We start from the raw sequence: 17,594 nt of genomic DNA, 5'->3' as shown, positions 1-17,594 counted from the left end.
CCTCTCCCAGCTTGCTGCTTTCTGTAAAATTAATACATGTACTCTCTATGCCATTACTATCCAAGCCATTAACAAAGTGAAGAAATAATCACATTTGTTCCCTTCCACTGGACTTCTGCCTCTGTCAATGCACAGAATGAAGGTGCTCACTTGATAAGGAGCTATTCAGTTTTTTGTTTGACCTTTCTGTCTTCAGCTCCAAGAGTGACCCTAATGTTTTTTCCCATCCCCAGTTCCTCCTCCCACACAGTTAAGTGCCTCTCAATCATTCTTTCCTGTTTCTCCCACTAGCTCCCTGTCCCACTTTGCCTTATTCTGCCCTAAGAGCTTCTAGTACCATTCCAGTCTCTTCTCCAAACTGTCCTAGTTTGTTCTTTTATCTCGACAGCTTCAGCAGAGACACTAACTCAACTGCTCATTCCAAACTCCCGTTTGTCTACTTTACTTAAATCACCTGGTTTCATTCTTCTTGCTATTACAGACCTAGCATGGGATTAAGAATGCTGCTGAGCATTTGGTCAGACCAAAATCCTGTTCTCCATTCACCCTCACCACAGGACAATCAAAACAACATTGGCTAGCCATCACAGAAGTTTAGCTTTACAGTCAAGCGTTGGAATGAGCATGCTTAGCTGTTCTCTGCAGCTGGTGTACATGAGTCCAAATAAAAAAGGCAGAGTAGGTTTTGTACAGGTTGAATATTTGGATTTTTGCATGCTAAAACTGAAGAAGTTGATACCTGACACAAAAGCAGACCTCACCAAATATCAGGTTTCTTATCCAAAACATGGAGGTACTGTAGCACAGAATCATGTATATTAGAACGGACCTCTGGAGGTCATCTACTCCCACCTCCTGCTAAAAGCAGGTCTAATAAGAGCAGGATGCTTAGGGACTTCTCCAGTCAAGTTTTGAACATGTCCAAGGATAGAGATTCCACAGCTTCTCTTGGCCCCCTTCCCACGTTTGATCACCCTCATGGTAATTTTATTTTCTTTGTATTTACCAGCATGTCTCAAAGTAAACCATTAAAATTTATTTATCTGCTATCCTATATTGCTGTGAGGGGTGCAATTTAAAACAAGCAAACAAAAAATACCATGTTATGTACACCATGACTCTTTTCCAGGAAGCTTAAATACTACCACACACACAAAGCTTTCCTATATTCCTGTCAATAGTACTCTCTAGAGTACTATTGACATAGAGCTTTTCAGGAACTTTTTAACAAAATGTTCTCTAAATGTTTCTATTGGACATCATTGAGTAGTCAAAACCTGAACTTCTCACAGGAACGTACAACTAGCTCTGAAAAAATCAATTCCTGTTCGACTCAAACCAGATACTTTCCTTCTCATTCCAAGAAAATGCAGATATGGCCTACTACCATTAAGGAACTGGATTTCCCATCTTATATTCCCTTCCCTGGACCAGCTGCCCTACTCTTGCAATAATTCAAACTACTGGTTGTTTTGGTGTGGTCCTATCACAATCACTCCTTAAGGATTTATCCTAATTTTTATTACTCCTTACATATTCACTGGACTAAAACCAACCAACCAACTACATAACTAACAAAACAAAGAATGAGAAGGCAAAAAAAAAAAAAAAAAAAAAAAAAGAAAAGAAAAAAGATCCTTAACTGCCCACAGACTGATGTCAGGAAGATAATGAACAGGAACTTAAAGCACTCCTTCAGGAGCAGAAGCTCAACCCATCTGATATTCGTGAAGCTGGTGGAATGATTCACATAAATGAAATGTTAAAAAAAAAAAAAAGTAGATATAACCTATTTAGAAACAGCAAAAATGGAGAACAAATGGCATTGTATGCCAAAACGTCATTGTCTGTTTCTGAGTCACTGACAACAGAAAATCATGTCTTAAGAAATAAAGTCAGAATACTAGCTGGAGTTTGCTACAGATACAAAATCTCACATATTATGGTGGTTAAGCATCTATTGCGTCTTGTTGAAAATACAGTTTCATTATCACAGAGGACATAAGACTAAGCGAGATAACCTGGAGCTTTCATGCTGCCATTATCAGAACATGCTTGAAATTTCTGAAAATTGAGGACAATTTCTTATGCTGAGAAATGTTACATCCAACTCAAGGGAAAGCCGTGTTCGACTTCATCTGGACAGATAACAAGTACCCTACTGTGTCATAGAGAACAAATACAGAACAAAGGCAGTTCCTGCCCCCAGGTCTTAGAATCAAAGAACATATTCCCAAACACATTTTTGCAAAATGACTTAAGCAGTCCCACCCCCTACTTGTGCTACTCCCTCAGTTGTGCCGCTATAACTGTTTGTAGCAATGCATGGTGAACCAGTTCAGGAAACTAGATCTGAGTTAAATCAGAAGAGGGAACTGATCTGAGGTAAAACAACCTTTACTTTAAGAGTTTACTTTTAACTTTTCAGTTCCCAGATTCAGTTCATTACATGGTATAACTCAGGTGACAGAACAAGGCAAGAACACACAACTGCTGCCTGAAAACTCTTTAGTCTAATTTGCCAACATGGACCCAAGGAGACCAGAAAGAAACAGAGAGACGAAGCAGAACAAGGACTCAAAAATCATCATCATAATAGGCAATAGTTTATTCTCGTGAATTTCAAACTCCATTGTTCTGAAAAAAGAGAGGAAACATTTAAAAATAAAGTATCAAGAAAGCTCCACTAAATTTTTCTCTTGTTCACGAGCACGTATCAAGTGTGAGCTTGCAACTATAATAATTTGTTGATTTTGATGACTGCTTGCTCTCTTTCTCCTTGGCCCGGAGGCAGGCAGCTACATTAATACAGTCTTGTAACTTGTGACTTACTGCCATATAGATACATGATTCTCAGTAGTTTAGGTTTTATTTCACAAGATTTAATCAAATGCTTCAGTGGGGAAATACTCTTTCACTCACTCCATGTACTATTATCCTGAGAGAGAAAGTGCATGTGCGCACATGAGTGTGCGCACAGCTGTTTATCCCTCATTTTGCCATATTTCCATAATGCCTTTATATTATGGCTCTTTCGCTGCCAAGCAATCCTGTTATCATATTTCTCCTTTTAAAATATTACCACTTTTATTTTTGACCGCAGTTTCTGTTTTTATTTAAATCTGCTCCTCTTACTTGTTTCAACATCTTATTTCTTGAGATGGGTTTCTAACACATACATTCTGCAAGATGAATTAGACAGTCACTTGTTGGGAGAAAAGTTAGAAGCTTTCAGGAGCACTTGGCTAACCTCTTGTCCTTAGGACAAGAAGGAAGCCAGCAAGGAAAGAATATGGTTTAGCATCTTCTTTAGTTAAACGAGAAGACTGAGATTTGCATGGATTATATGCTAATGGTGCTATGCATAAATATTACATTCACTCAAATGTGAATTTCAAATGCTTTGTGAAGCCAGGCTTGCAGAACTTTAACAGAAACCATAACCAACTATATTATCTGTCAGGCTTGGTCTTCGACACAACATTGAAAACAACTTGGAGTGCATCTGGCATATTGACAACATGATCAATCAGAATCACCTTATGCATCTTCTCAGAAAAGTAGTCATTACTTTAAAAAATGGGATAGCTTCCCTTCTAGCATAGAGGAATGCGACAGCTGTGAAGTACAACAGAACTACCAGCTCCCAGCAAGCAGCAAAAATAAGACCAGAATGAGGTCCACTACACCTGTTCCTAAGCCGAAATATACTCCAGTTAAGGCGTGAAGAGAAACAGGAGCAGCCATTTTCCCTGTGTCCCACCAGGTGCTTTTGGCATGCAAGCTGCATAAAGTTGATGTGGTGAAGAAAGCTCAGTAGGCCAGCAGAGTATGAACACCGCAGCTGAAATGTCCAGAGAATTCAAAACAAATATCTAAAACATTTAATTGCAAATGGAAAATGGCAACTTTATGAAGCTTATAATTCAGACAAATCCAGACTAACTTCTCTTGGGAAGTAGCTCACATTTTCCAAAGCTATCTTCCTATTAAATTTTGTATTTCTTATCTACATCTTGGAGATGCCTAGGGGTACTTACAGTACTCTGGAATATTTTCAGCACAGTAAAAACCATTTTTCACTAAGCCCTTCTCAAAAAAATTATGTTTAGTTCAAACCTTGACCTGAAATTAGCAGTAAACATGAAAACTTCCCCATGAACGACTGATGACAACCAACAGAAAACATGCAAAAACCATGTAATGTTGTGGGTCAGACTTTGAACACACAAGTATGAAGAAACATAAAACTGTCAGGCCCATGCCAAAACAACTTAAACCGTTTTTGTACATATATTTCATTAAGCTACGCAAGATAACTTTAATATTTGGCATCACTAGCAGTGCATCAGGTAGGGACCTGCTCCCAGTCAATGCCAGAATTGGCTAATTAGCAATTCACTTGATAAGGCTTACAATTCATTTTGATTTTAACAATCATTTTTCTTTCTATGCATACAATAAAGACAATTGTTTGCAATTTTTTTCTTCACTTGACTGAGAAAACCCTTATTTGCTGACCAGAAAGGTTTCCTAAATTAACTGATGGACTAGATATATTGATTCAGCTAATACCACAGCTGCTAAGGTGACGCTTATTTCAGGTAAATGTAAAAAATCAACACTACAGAGACTAAAACCTTTGCATAGCAGGTTTAATACATACTGCTCGCCTTCAACTTCTGCTGGGCAACAGGAAACTGCAAGATTATTGAAACTTCAGTAACTGTATTGCAGAAACACAATTAGCCTGATTAACTATACACAGCCCAACTTTCCTCTTCTGGACACCAGGTCAGCAGAATATAAATTGCAGTATTAGACTGGTTACATCAAGCAGCAAGTCAATATGACTAAAACCCTTTCTGGGAGAGTGACCAGAAATAAAAGCAGTTACATAAAGACTGCACCAGCCCACAGAGCAGGACATCATTCTCACCAGCAGTATCATCAATAATTAACTCTTAGGAGCAGGCTGCTTAAGAAACTGGTAAAGGAGCTTTCATCTGGAGTCAATTCAAGTATAGTGTAACTCAGGCTGCAGTTTCATGATGTGCTGAAGCCCATCTAATGTAGCACTTTCAGAGAAAGTGGTCTTTTCCTTATCCCTCTTCCCACCTCTCCATTCCAAACCAAGCACTCCCACATCTTTTGTTAGGCTGGCACTAGCACTTGTGAGCAAACTGATACAAGTGCAAAGGAGCATTTTATTTCTCTAGTTTTGTATGGGTTGGATCAGTTTCCTTACCTGGCTCACTATGCAGCCACTCCATCGCTACCACTGCCAGAAGGGCCAGGGAGAAAGGCACAGCCACTGTCCGAGGAGAAAGGAGGACTGCTCCTTTCAGCAGCAGTGGGAACAGCGACCTACATGAACTGCTGTGAAACTGCACCCTGAGCACTCCTTTTTGAGGGATCTGTGATCTGTGGCCAGGGTGAAATGACTTAGTGGTCTGAGCCTAATTCTTTTACACAGTCAGCTGTAAAACAAAAATCACTACCAAAACTGGCACTTACAGATATCTGATGGTAGTTGAGTAGAAAGCTCGAGTATTATACAAAATTGAATGCTCTACCTTTTCACCTTCCAGAAAGATTCAACCACATTAGAAGAAGAGTGTTAGGAATACTGTGGGTAGTTAAATATTAAGTTCTCAAAAACAACAAAAAAAGCCACTCAAAAAAAATAAAGGCCGGCGGGGGGGGGGGGGGGGACACGGACGTGTGTGTGTGTGTATAAACACACATTCTTATCCCAACACTTAAAACACTGAACAACATCCCTGTAAGATAACCATTTTTAAACCCATCAAATTATACTTCAGGAATTTCACTCAGTGTGAATCTGTGAAGCTGATCTACAGACTAAGTATATAAATGTACATCTATACTTATAAAGAGAAAAATAGTCTCTTCTAAGGCACGCACAAAAAAAAATAGGGCAGCATTAAATTTCATAAGCAGATGTTTTCATGCACAGTGTTAACTAATTTGTTTCAGTAACCGAGTGGGGGGGGGGGGGGGAGGAAAAAAAAATCCATTAACTCCTTGTATGTATGCTTTACTGCAAAAGATTCCAGGAATCTATTGTAACTCTGAAAAACTTCTCTGTCACCATAGCACATTTTTCCCCAAAGGAACAGTGAGTCAAATTCAGAGTACCAGGAACAGAACTGCACTCAGAACTTCTTCTATAGAACTTGGGATGGACAGAACCTCCAAAGTTAGTGCTGAGTCTTCAGGAGGAAAAAAAATAGCGTTGTGAACTAAAAGGAAGAAACCAGCAGATAAAACCCCATTGAGTAATTACGAGGAGCTCTCCCAAACATTAGCTAACTACTGCACAAAATACAATTCAGTAAAAAATATGGTCAAGACAACTAAGAGATTAACATATAGTCATAACTGGCTACAACTACTAAAAAGGCAAACTGAAGAAAATGGACAAAGTCCAGACAAACTCCAATAATTAAAGGTATTTTAGTAAGATAAACAGCATTCTAAGTGTGTGCTATGCTTCTGAAATGACAATGCCCTTGTCCACACCTCCAGCTGCTCAATACTGCTGCCCTGCTGGACGTTATCATCTCATTGCTACTCCTACCAGCACCTGCTAAACTATTTTAGACAAAAAGAGTCAGGTCAACTTAAACACTATAAATATTACATCTGTGTTAACTCAGCATGTTTTGACTGAAAGAGGTTAGACAGCGCTTACACTAACACCAAGGACGGCACATAAGACCTCCAGGAGATAAGCAGGCATCAAGCTGCTGGGAAGAGGTAATGGCAGTGACTTCAGCAACCAGTAGAGCCATAACCTGTAGCTGATGTTTGCCTAGAGTGACCCTATGAAGGCCAATAGCTTGGTGAACAAAGATTCTTTTTATATTTCTTCCAATAAAAAGCGAAGTGAAGAAAATGTAGAAAATATTTAAAACTCTCAGTATACTAGATATGCTGCACTCCAAATTCAGTGCAGGAAACAGAAACCGACTTGCTGTATTTTACATTGGTATCACTCTGTGATACCCTCCAATCCCTTATGTCCCTTCAGCTACCAAGGTTGTAGGAGTCTTCCCTACACATTTTTGCCTTGTTTCACATGATTACAAAATACCTAATTTTAACATCTTGCAGGCATTCTCCAACCGATATGCTACCATCAGTGCAGCTTTACCATGGGTAGCATAACGCGTTACCGCCCTCTTTCACCTACGCTCTCATTAACAATTCCAAGAAAATATTAGTGATGACTAAAAGAACCCCTTCTTTTTGCTGTACTGGTGCTATTTATGCTTCTGCAAAGGCAAATATTGCCACCGTCCTACTCTTTACTGTGTCACTGAATCACTATGCAGTTAAGAACACAGATACCTTTACGATGGTATATCATGCCCAGGCTCCATTGCCTGCTTAATCGGAATTACTGCCTTAGCCAAAGACTTCATGTAGAAATACTGCAACGTAGATGCGACATTTTGTTAAGACTTGTTTACCAGGCTTACACAAGACTGAGCAGCTGGGCTCAAGTAACACCACAGCTAAAAGTTAATTACCTAAAAGGCAAGTAGTACCATTCTCCATCAAAGCTTCAGTTTTAGTTTTGAAAGAAAACAGAAAAAAGCCAACATTTCTTTAAAAGGCAAAGTACACGTTTTTCAAAAGGAACTACAGACACACATCTGATGTTTTAAAATAACGAACTTCAAGTTACCTAGCTGCCAAACCAAAACCAAACAACAGTAATAATTTAAAATGAAAAATATTCTTTCTACATTTATGTCTGGATAACACAGAAATGACAAATATTTTACAAAGCTTTCTAAGCTGCCAGACCTGCTATGAGAAATTTCAGTCCAAAAAGAAGTTTTCAATCACATATAACTGTCAAAGCAAAACTAAAAAATTACCACTCAAACCTAGCTATACTATTAAGCCAGGAGAATTATGTTCATGCAGTAACTTTCTGACATTTATGATTGTAAGGAAAGCTTGTATTAGATAACAGGGAAGACAGACATGTCTTATTTTGAAAAAGTGCCTGAAAGCGCTAAAAAGCAGCAGTAATGACTATGATCCTGCATTTTGAAGAAAATGCTATAAACTATTAAAAAACATGAGAAGTGACAATTATCCCCTTTTTCTAATTGACTTCTCATTCCAAATATCCAAAAGCTGTTTAAGAAGTGTAAATCAGTGAACTAATTACACCTACAAAAGTGCTAAAGAATTAGGCCTGGAAAATGCAAAAATCCCGGGAAGAACAAGAAACTGTGACTGTGTCCTCCTAAGTTTGACTAACAACATGTTTGTAGAGTGCCTCCTTGACACGCCACAAGGATTTATGTTTTGCATGTATTTGCAAGCCTGATGGTGCAACACAAAACTACAGGTCTCAGAGCAATGAAAACAGTTCATCAGCATGGCTGCGCTCACACAACCAAATCACCCTGTGATGACCGGCTTCATTCCTGGGACGAGACGCAGCGGCTTATTTACACGACTAGAGCAGGACCCCCTTCAGCCGAGCAGCACACCCAAGCTCCACGTTAGCCTGCCCCGACGTGCGGGGTACGCCGCTCCGGCAGGGAGGCAGCTCGGGGAAGACACGTTTAGGTAAGCGTTGAAAAGAAGGCGGTTTTTCCTCGTGAAGTTTCTTTAATGCGATGCAGTTTTACGGAGTGCTTTGAGAAGACACAGAAACAGGAGCTCCCGAAATCAGTATCATTTGGGGGAGGGGAGATATTAAAGGGAGGTCCCGTCCCGGCGACAGGGCAGGGTGCGCTCCGCCGCCCTCCCGGCGCTCCAGGGCTGCCGCCGGCCCGGCCCGTCCAGGGCCCGGCGCCCCCCTGCCCCGCGCAGCCCAGCCCGCGGCCCGCCCAGGGGGGCGGCGGCGGCGGCCGCCGCCGGGACGCCCCAGCGGCAAGGCCGGGGCCGAGGCGAGGCGGTGGGGCGGGGGGGGCGGCGGGCAGCGGCACGTACCTGGCGCCCCTCGCCGGCGGGGCGGGGCGGGGCGAGGCGCCGTTACCGGGAAACGCGCAGCCGCTCCCGCTCCCGCTCCTCTCCCGGCGCGCGGCGCCGCCCGCCCCCTCCACGTCCACTTCCGGGGTGTGCGGGCCGTGACGTCAGCGCCCGGGACGCGGCGGGGAACCCGGAAGCGGGGCGGCTCCCCGGGGAGGGGGGGCGGCGGCTGGTCGTTAACGACTGGGGCTGCCTTGGCCGCCGCCGCCGCCGCCTCCGCCCGCGGCGAGCCGAAAGGGAGCTGAACCTGGGCGCGCCTTTGTGTGTGCCAAAGCGCAGCGTGCTTTGCTGGGATGCTGCAAATGGAGACTTCATCCAGGAAAAGGGACTTTTAATAAAAAAGCACCCCGTGCACTAAGCCTGTGTTGTCTCCCGTGCCCCGGGGAAGCAGGGAGCCGGCTGAGGCCGAGCAGTGTGCAGGCGAGCTCGGCTTGCGGAGCTGTGAGCTGTGCTGGTGGGGATCTTGCCGTTAGATACACTCTGTATACAGTATTTAAACTTTTTTTCCCCCGCAAATTATACTTTGGCCTGATCGATCTGGAAAGTTACAATTTTCCATTCCCATTATAAGTTTCCATTTTGGTGACGTAGGAGTTTGTCAAAACTGTTTGTGCTAAAATTTTTAATGCCAGACACTTCAGGCCTTTTCAGCTGTGAGGACGCAGTGCTGCATTAGCCTATGCTAAATAAACGGCTAGCGACCGTGCTCCAGCCTCTGACAGATGAAGTGGACGAGGTTTCATGTCAGGGCTGTGTTTTTTGCTCTGCTGAAAACGTTTGCAGATTTGATCAAATTGCTAGCCTTTGAAGAAAGTGTATTATGCAGATGCTTGGTGGAGATTCTCATCTCTGAAGGCCCTGTGGATACACAGGAAAGTTCGGAGCTTGTCGTAGTCCCAAGGGTGGCCCGGGTGTGCGGTGTCCCCGGCGTGCGATGGAAACATCCCCCCCAGCTTCTAGTCATGCCGGGAGAGACCCGGGCCAGGGCCGCAGCTGGGTCTGCGCCGCAGAAGATACGTTTCTCGTGTGGGTTGCTCTCCGCTGCTCCACCTGCTATAAATGAAAGCAGGGCGCTTGAATGCTGTGCTCTCAGTGACTTTCTCTAGCACCCCAAGGAGGGAATACGAAAAAAACATTTCCATCTTCAATGCAGCAGATATTATAATGATTTGGAGAACTCGTCTATTTACATCTTACAAATTATGTTTGATATTTTGAGTTAAGCCTTTGGGTGCATTGAGATAGTATTTTACCCTGTATTTCGTATGTTAGAAAAAAGTGGAGCCTAAATGTCTGTCTTTTAATGAGACATTAGGGATGTCATACAACACTGCTGTGGCTGAGGTCTAGCTCATCAGCTCCCTTCATTATCTGTAGCAGAGTGGAAGAGCGGGGTAGGGGGGCACGACACATCACAGGAATATTTTAATGAACGTTTTTGGTAACTGCGTCGATATAAGCCGTCGCTACCCTCTTACTCCTACGTTTATGCCATCACCGCACTTTGAGAGTAATGCTGTTCTCGCTTTGCAAAGGGAAGCAGATTAGGACTCATGCAAATTAAAAATAGTCTTTTTTTTGTTGTGTTATTTTAAATTTGGATCCATTTCTTAATCTGTTTCTCCATCAAACTTCATCTCCTGCAACCCTAACCAAAAAAAAAAAAAAAAGCAACCCAAACAACAACAGAAATGTACCAGTAAAAAGGCAAGTTTCAGGGGCTGCTTGCACAGGCGATACAGCTAAAAAATATTTATTAAAGCCCCGTCTGTGATGTTGATACACCTCTTTATAATTGCAGCTCCCAGGAGGGATTCAAGGAGGAAAAGTTTACCAAAACAAGGCAGAGAGGTGGTTTGGGGTTTGTTGTTGTTGTTGTTTTGGTTGGGTGGGGCTTTGGGACTGTTTGACCAGCAGAGAACTAGTGACCATAGATTTTAGGCTCTTCACATTACAAAGAGGTAGCAGGTTGTAAGAGGTATCCAGGTCTCATTAGAGGACTGACCCCCAAATCCCAAATATCAGCTAGCAGTGAAAAGGAAGCAAAGGTAGTGAATGGCAAATATTTATTTGTTGGAAGTTGGGATTTTTCTTTTTATTTTGTGTTTGCATCTAGCACTATGGAGTTCTGGTCCCTGTATAGCCTTCTATGATCTACAGTAATACCAGCAAATACTAATCCAGATATTTGATGTGGTACCTAAAGAAACTGAGTATTTCTGTTCTTTTGCAAAATCTGTGTCTCTTTTCTTCTTCAGTTTATTCTGTCCCTCGCACTGTTATAGCATTCTAAAATCACTATAGATATGTTACTTAAGCCAAAAATTTTAGACATGTTTATTAATTGCATGCACCAGAACAGTGAATGTCCAGTAAGGTTATTGAGATCAGATTTCAGAAATATTGAGCATTCACTGTTACATCTGAAATCAATGGAAGCTGTGATTTGAATATATGAGGTGCTATAGAACATCAGATGCATTAAAAGTCTGCATTATTTTGAATAGGGCATCCAAAATTAATAGAACTGTTTGGCCTTAATTTCAGTTCCCGATTTAAGCAAAAACATTATTTACTTCATGTGGATTCTGTGAAGGTAAATTAAAGTTTGCAAAACACTCAGATGCAATAGAAATAAGTACCATAAAATATCTTCAAAAACTAGGGTTTTACCAGTGTCTAGTACATGGAGCTGCGCTTAGAACAATAAGGAGAAAACAAGACATTGAATGGCTGCCTATTGAGTGAGCATTATTCATCCCATGTGCTGGATGAAACAAAGGTCCCCTGGAAAAAGAGTGTGTGGTCAAGTAATTAAGACTATATTGCAAAACATGTTGTTAATGACTACCAGGGTGTCTCAGATCTATAGAAAGTTACAGACCTAGTTAAAACCAATGGGTGAATTCAGCATTTGTTACGTTGGCCTTTAAATCTGGAGAGCCTGTCTTTTTTCCCGGACTATAAAGGGAGCATAGGCAACATGAGGAGGTTCAAACTGCGCAGAAGGAACATCCTCCTTTGTATAAATTCTTTCTAAATAAACCAGGTTGCACCAGCTCATATCTGAGATAGATGACTCCCCTCAGACTGCTGCAGACCAGTTAGGCTGAACTCTGCTGTGCAGCGTTAGACCAGCTGCTGAAAGAATATTGTGCACATAGATAAAAACAGAAAGTGTGGTAAGTCACAGTGGTGTCACCAGGAGTAGATCATGCCATTCTAATACAATCACAGTCTCTTACACAAGAGTGATTCAATACACTAATCTATCTAGACTGAAGTAGAGAATTTGATACAATTACCCATAGAGGAATATTACTGCAAGTGGGGATGATGATAATTCAGGCCAGAATTGTAAGGTAGGTGTGAAGTTGGCTAAAGAGGAGACTACAAAAGCCTAAACTGAAAGGCAGTTATCAGGTGGGAGATGGATTAGCAGGAGCATTCTTTAGTGGCTGTGAGTAGCTTTTGAACATAGGACGTGCAAAATACTCATTAATGAGAGAGAGATAAGAGTTTGACATGCACCTGTGAAATTTGCAGATGACACTAAATCGAAAGGTATTGCCCGTAATGATCTTGCCTAGAATGATGGAAATGGGATGAAATTTAATAGTATAAAGTAAGTAGTGCACAGGGACAACAACAATAAACCTTTGCTATGAACGCGTCGGTTAGGGCAGAGGAGGAGGAAAGAGGTCTCAGACAGGTCTCAGACCTCCTGAGACCAGATTTCTGGGTCGTGCCTTGATGGTTAAGCCAACAGACAGACTGTCAAGGATCTGCAGCAGTGAATCATTTCTCTCTCTGCTATCAACTAGACATCTTTTGTGTGTTTGCCTGGACCTGATGCCTAAAGGAGTCCTTTCTGTTCCTGAGCTTTTGTTTTTCCCTCCCTAAATGTACATAATAAAACAAAGGACAGATGCTTTGTACCTTATGCATGGAACAATTAGGAAATTTAATTTGAAAGAGATAGAGTTTCAAAGAGAAAAATTGTCAACTGATAATCCTATGAAACAGTGGAGCTACTCCACTGAAAACAGCACAGAGGAAAAAAAATCAACAAGATCTGGAGACTTTCAAGAAAGACACTAACTTGATAATAGAAGGTTACACTGAGCACCTTGGAAGCAAGTGGCCCAGAGTGCTTGGGGAATGCTAGATAAGCCAGCCGGTGGCTGGATATGCCGAATGGGATGACTGGCTCTTCAACTATCTGTCTTCAGCACAAAGATGAGAAAAGTTTTTCTTACTGAGGGCTGCAGGCTGAATGACAGAGCATGAAATTTTCAGTGCTGTCAGTATGAAAATATTTTTCTTTTTTTTTTTTAATTTAAAGACAAAATGTGACTCCAAAGAATCGTATCCAACATAGGAAGAGTTATTTTAGACTGCCTCATCATATCTAAAGAGCAGCACACCAGGGGAACCAAATATTTGTAGTGTCTATGAGAAGTGATCATGGTCTGAAGATAGTTCTTATTACAGTAACATAGATAGTGCTTTAACAATGCTTATTTCAAATGGTTGAAAAAATGACAAGTCTCATCACCTTGAAAAACTGAACAGAAAATTTGAATGAAAATATTATGAATGAACCCATTTTGAACCCCAAAATGTGAGAATATACTGCTTAACTCAAGAGTAGTGGCAACAGGAAAGAAGATTTTAAGGTGATAAATATAAACACATAACAAACAGATGAAAAAGGAAGTTGCTAATGAATACCAAGGAAACTAGGAATTATTGGAAATTTAGGTGAAACAGGAGTCAAAGAAAAAAAGTAGAAAAAGCTGCCAATTGCAGTATTTTTTGTTCCCATTCTCTGCAATACATTCTTTATGGTGTGCTCTTTGTCATCCTAGATTTTTATTTGTTTCTATTGATTTTATTTATATTTTTTTTCTTTCTGAAAGCTGCCTGCAAAACTTCAACTGGCACAAAGACACTAAAACATAAAGCAAGATAGGACAAGAAATTTGGAATGACAGAAGGCGCCTTGTCTTTTTTTCTTTTTTTTTTTACACCACCCGCTCACAATTAAAACTTTATCTCCTCCAGATGACACACAGAAGGTGGGCAGGATTTTAGAAGCAGCTGATAGATGATCGTAGCAAGTAGGATGTCTGATTTTAATAGCTATCCTGCAATGCAACTCTCGTAAGCAGTTGTTAAATCCTCCTGTGGTTCAGTGATGGTAGAACACCACAGTCCTTCCCTCAGAAGTACCTACATTTCTGCTTTCAGCATCTGATAATGTGAAGTATTAACATCCTTAGTTCTCAGTGAGATAATTGCTGGTTAAGAGCACTCTAAACCTCACAGACATGGTTAGCAGCAGGCACCCAAGTATGCTAAGATTGATCACTTTATATTTGATTTTAGATAAGTCTGATTTACACTTACAATAATGGCTGTTTATACCACTTGAGCTGTGTATCAAATCTTAAAAATGAGGCGACCTAGTTTAGGAATCCTTTGCTGTGACAAAAGTATGTAAGGTATCACGGTTGAGAAGAACATTAATAAATCCATTACTTCTGTTCTTTCCTACTCTCCATCTTGTATTACATACTTTATGATAAACCACAGCATACTATTTAATGGCAAGCACTCTGTTTCCACGATAGAGTCCTCACTATTTAACATCAGCCCAACCCTTGCCAGCCTACAGATTTGGAACACACACTATTTTTTTTTTAATCTTAAAAATTAAACTTGTTTGATGATGAAGGCTACTATTTCCAGGGGTCAAAAAAAAAAAAAAAAAAAAAAGCCTGGCCTTGTAATCTAGCAGGTATGTTTAAGAACAGCTAGCTTTAGGTGCTGTGATTGTTGGGAAAAATTATCCCATGTCCTCTGGGCCACAGAAAATGCCTTTGAGGATAAGCCCCCCAAAAAAGATGGTGGAAGAAAAGAAAAAATCTCCATAGAATTCCATTTGTAGTTCCTTTTCATTTGTTCTTGTGGCCTGACTTCGATGGAATAGGCTTTTTTTTGTAGAGTGTATAAATACAGAGAATACATTTCATGAAAAATAAAAATATATGAACTTTTTCTGGGAAATATGATGACGTGTTACCTTTGATAAACACTTTTCACAAAAATTAAATTAGAAAGTTTAAAAAAAAGTACTGTGAAATAATGGAAACTCATGAAAAACCAGCATTATTCCTGAGTGCTCTGCAAGGCTTTCTTCCTTTTTGCTTGAAAGTTTTTCTTCTTTAATTCCAAATTCTTATTCTGCTTGTTGTTTACACCCTGAATGTGTTTCTTATGTCTTATTCTTGGATAATTTATTTTGGTTGCTGCTATTGTGCCAAAAGAATGATACACAAATATTCTCAAATTTGTCTTCAGCAGTTTTTGCAGAAACTCAAACATACATAAATCTGTCGTGACATTCACTCTTATGCTTGATTATATGTTCCTGAGAATTTTTACAGTCTGTTATGTCTTTGTTTTTCACTTTTTGCTTTTGCATTTATTGTAAAGATTAAATATATATGATCTATATTTCAAGTTCCCACTCCTAATTCTTTGGTCCTGTATATAGTTGTTCAAAGAAAATGCCAGACTGATATGAAAAGTTTTGGTGCAATGAAACAAAGATTGAAAGCAACTCTATTGGCAGAACTTTATGTCTGTGTTCCACTCTGTAGATATGTGGGTTTACAATGTAAACCTTGCAAAGTTATTTCACTGCTGTTACATGTGCAAACAATTTAATTGTACTTTGAATTTTGAAATATTAGATCTCAATATATTATTACATGATTTATTTTTGCAAGAACATACTTAGCCTACCTATAATTTTTCTGTTCCAAACTATCAATCCCTCAACTCCACAAATGATTTTTAAATAAATTATGCATGTTAGAGCAGATGACTGCTCCAGGGTATTATATAACTTCTTTTTTTAATTGTACAACTGTCATCTAACCAATTTGTGTACACATAATATGGAAAAGCAAATACATGTGCCTTTTTTGTTATGCAGTTTCAGTGCACCTTTTGGAATTTGAGTTGGAAAAAATGAGATCCATAAAAAGGCACAGCACATAAGATATCAGCATTTTTCTATTATTCTCACTGGATAAAAAGAATAATATGGTTTTCGCAGAGTGACCTGACAAGGATGAACTAAGAAATCTTGCTAATGATAGATGATTTTAGTGGAGGTATTTATATTGAATTAGTGTCTATAGTGCATATGGACATGATAGGTAGACACTTTGTAAAAAGACTAAACCCATAAATTACCTCTGCCAGCAACAGCTGGTAACTTGATCAATGGCCAAAGTATTGCAGCAGATTGTTATCATCATGTATTGACCAATAAACAGTCCAGACAGAAAGAAACCTAAATAACAACAAAAACAATGTTAAAAAGCAAACAGTTCACTCCCTTTCCTCTCCTTCCCCTTTAAAAAACAAAATAAACCAAAAACAAACCAACAAACTCTCACAAAATAGAAAGATGCATATTGTACTATGAAGCTCCTCAGATTGGAGGTCTGACCAAATGTCAAAGGATGTAGGGTTAGAGGCAAAAGCCTTAACCAAAATGTCTCACTGCCAGGCCTGGAGAATTACCTCTCCTATCTCATCTGTACACATTGTATGTTCTTTGAGACAGTTGCTCACTTTTGATGTATTTTGTACACTGCTTAGTCAGGTGTGAGCCTAGCCTTATCTGGAAACAGCTAGAGCTGTCATAGAACTCACAGCTTAGCCAAAATTGGGGGTCGGGGGAAGGGGAAGGAATTATAAGAAAGGGTTGTGAACCTGGTTGCTTTTGGTTCACAAATTCAAGAACAGTAAAGTAACAGGCATATACAGTGCCTTTCAAAACATGAAAAATTAAACGCATTCTCTGACTCATTAGCTTGAAAGTGTCTGCACTCTGATAACACGTTTCTGCCAGAAGTACCATGTTGCTCAGCGACGCTGATCAGGACCCTGGGTAGTTGTCTAAACTAAAGAGTGTCTATCTTGTTCGCGTTCATTATTTGTCTGGAGAGAAGAGAAGGCCAAAAGATGAACATCACACATTTGCGTTGCATTAATGCAACAACCTCCATCAGTCTCTCCATTCAAAAAGTGATTAGATGGGTATGGAATCGGGAAACCTTACCTGGAATAGGAAAAGTAGAAACCAGAAATCTGTTGCTGTTTGAAGAGATCTAATCCTTTTCCCTCGGAATAGAAACTCTTTATAGTGAATGTTCAGCCATCAATTTCCTGAACTTATTACATACCTGCAGGTAGGATTCCAGCCAGAGTTTACTTCATTCCCAAAGCCACATCTGTTTTACTATAGAAAGTAATCTGTTTGCTATTCCACACACCAGACAAAAACCACCTGCTATTTCAACGTCTTAAGTGAAGAAACCATAGCTGTGTCATACCTCCCAAATTTTGGTCCCGTTCTCTAGAGAGAGAAAGCTTAATCTTAATCTACATAATAAAATCCATTTAAATCATGCATTACATACGGAATGGGAGAAATCAATAAAATGTCCAGAATGTAAGAGCAACTCCATAAAGGTGCTATGAATATA

General features: G+C 40.2%; 1 protein-coding gene across 5 annotated transcripts in view; it reads right to left on the bottom strand.

Moving 5' to 3' along the window:
- The window catches only part of LOC112992054 (cotranscriptional regulator ARB2A homolog), a 274,848-nt gene extending 265,711 nt beyond the window's left edge, over positions 1-9,137 (bottom strand). For 3 of the 5 annotated variants that reach the window (XM_064501471.1, XM_064501473.1, XM_064501474.1), the window contains exon 1: positions 8,986-9,137. The gene's annotated coding sequence lies outside the window, so the exon portion shown is untranslated. The remainder of the gene's footprint in view (positions 1-8,985) is intronic. The other 2 variants (XM_064501469.1, XM_064501470.1) reach the window with 1 other exon arrangement.
- Between the last annotated feature and the right edge of the window lie 8,457 nt (positions 9,138-17,594).

The sequence above is a fragment of the Dromaius novaehollandiae genome, chromosome Z (assembly GCF_036370855.1).
Source record: "Dromaius novaehollandiae isolate bDroNov1 chromosome Z, bDroNov1.hap1, whole genome shotgun sequence".
NCBI lineage: Eukaryota > Metazoa > Chordata > Aves > Casuariiformes > Dromaiidae > Dromaius > Dromaius novaehollandiae.
The sequence above is the reverse complement of the archived record's forward strand: the minus strand, read 5'-3'. Positions and strand labels throughout refer to the sequence as shown.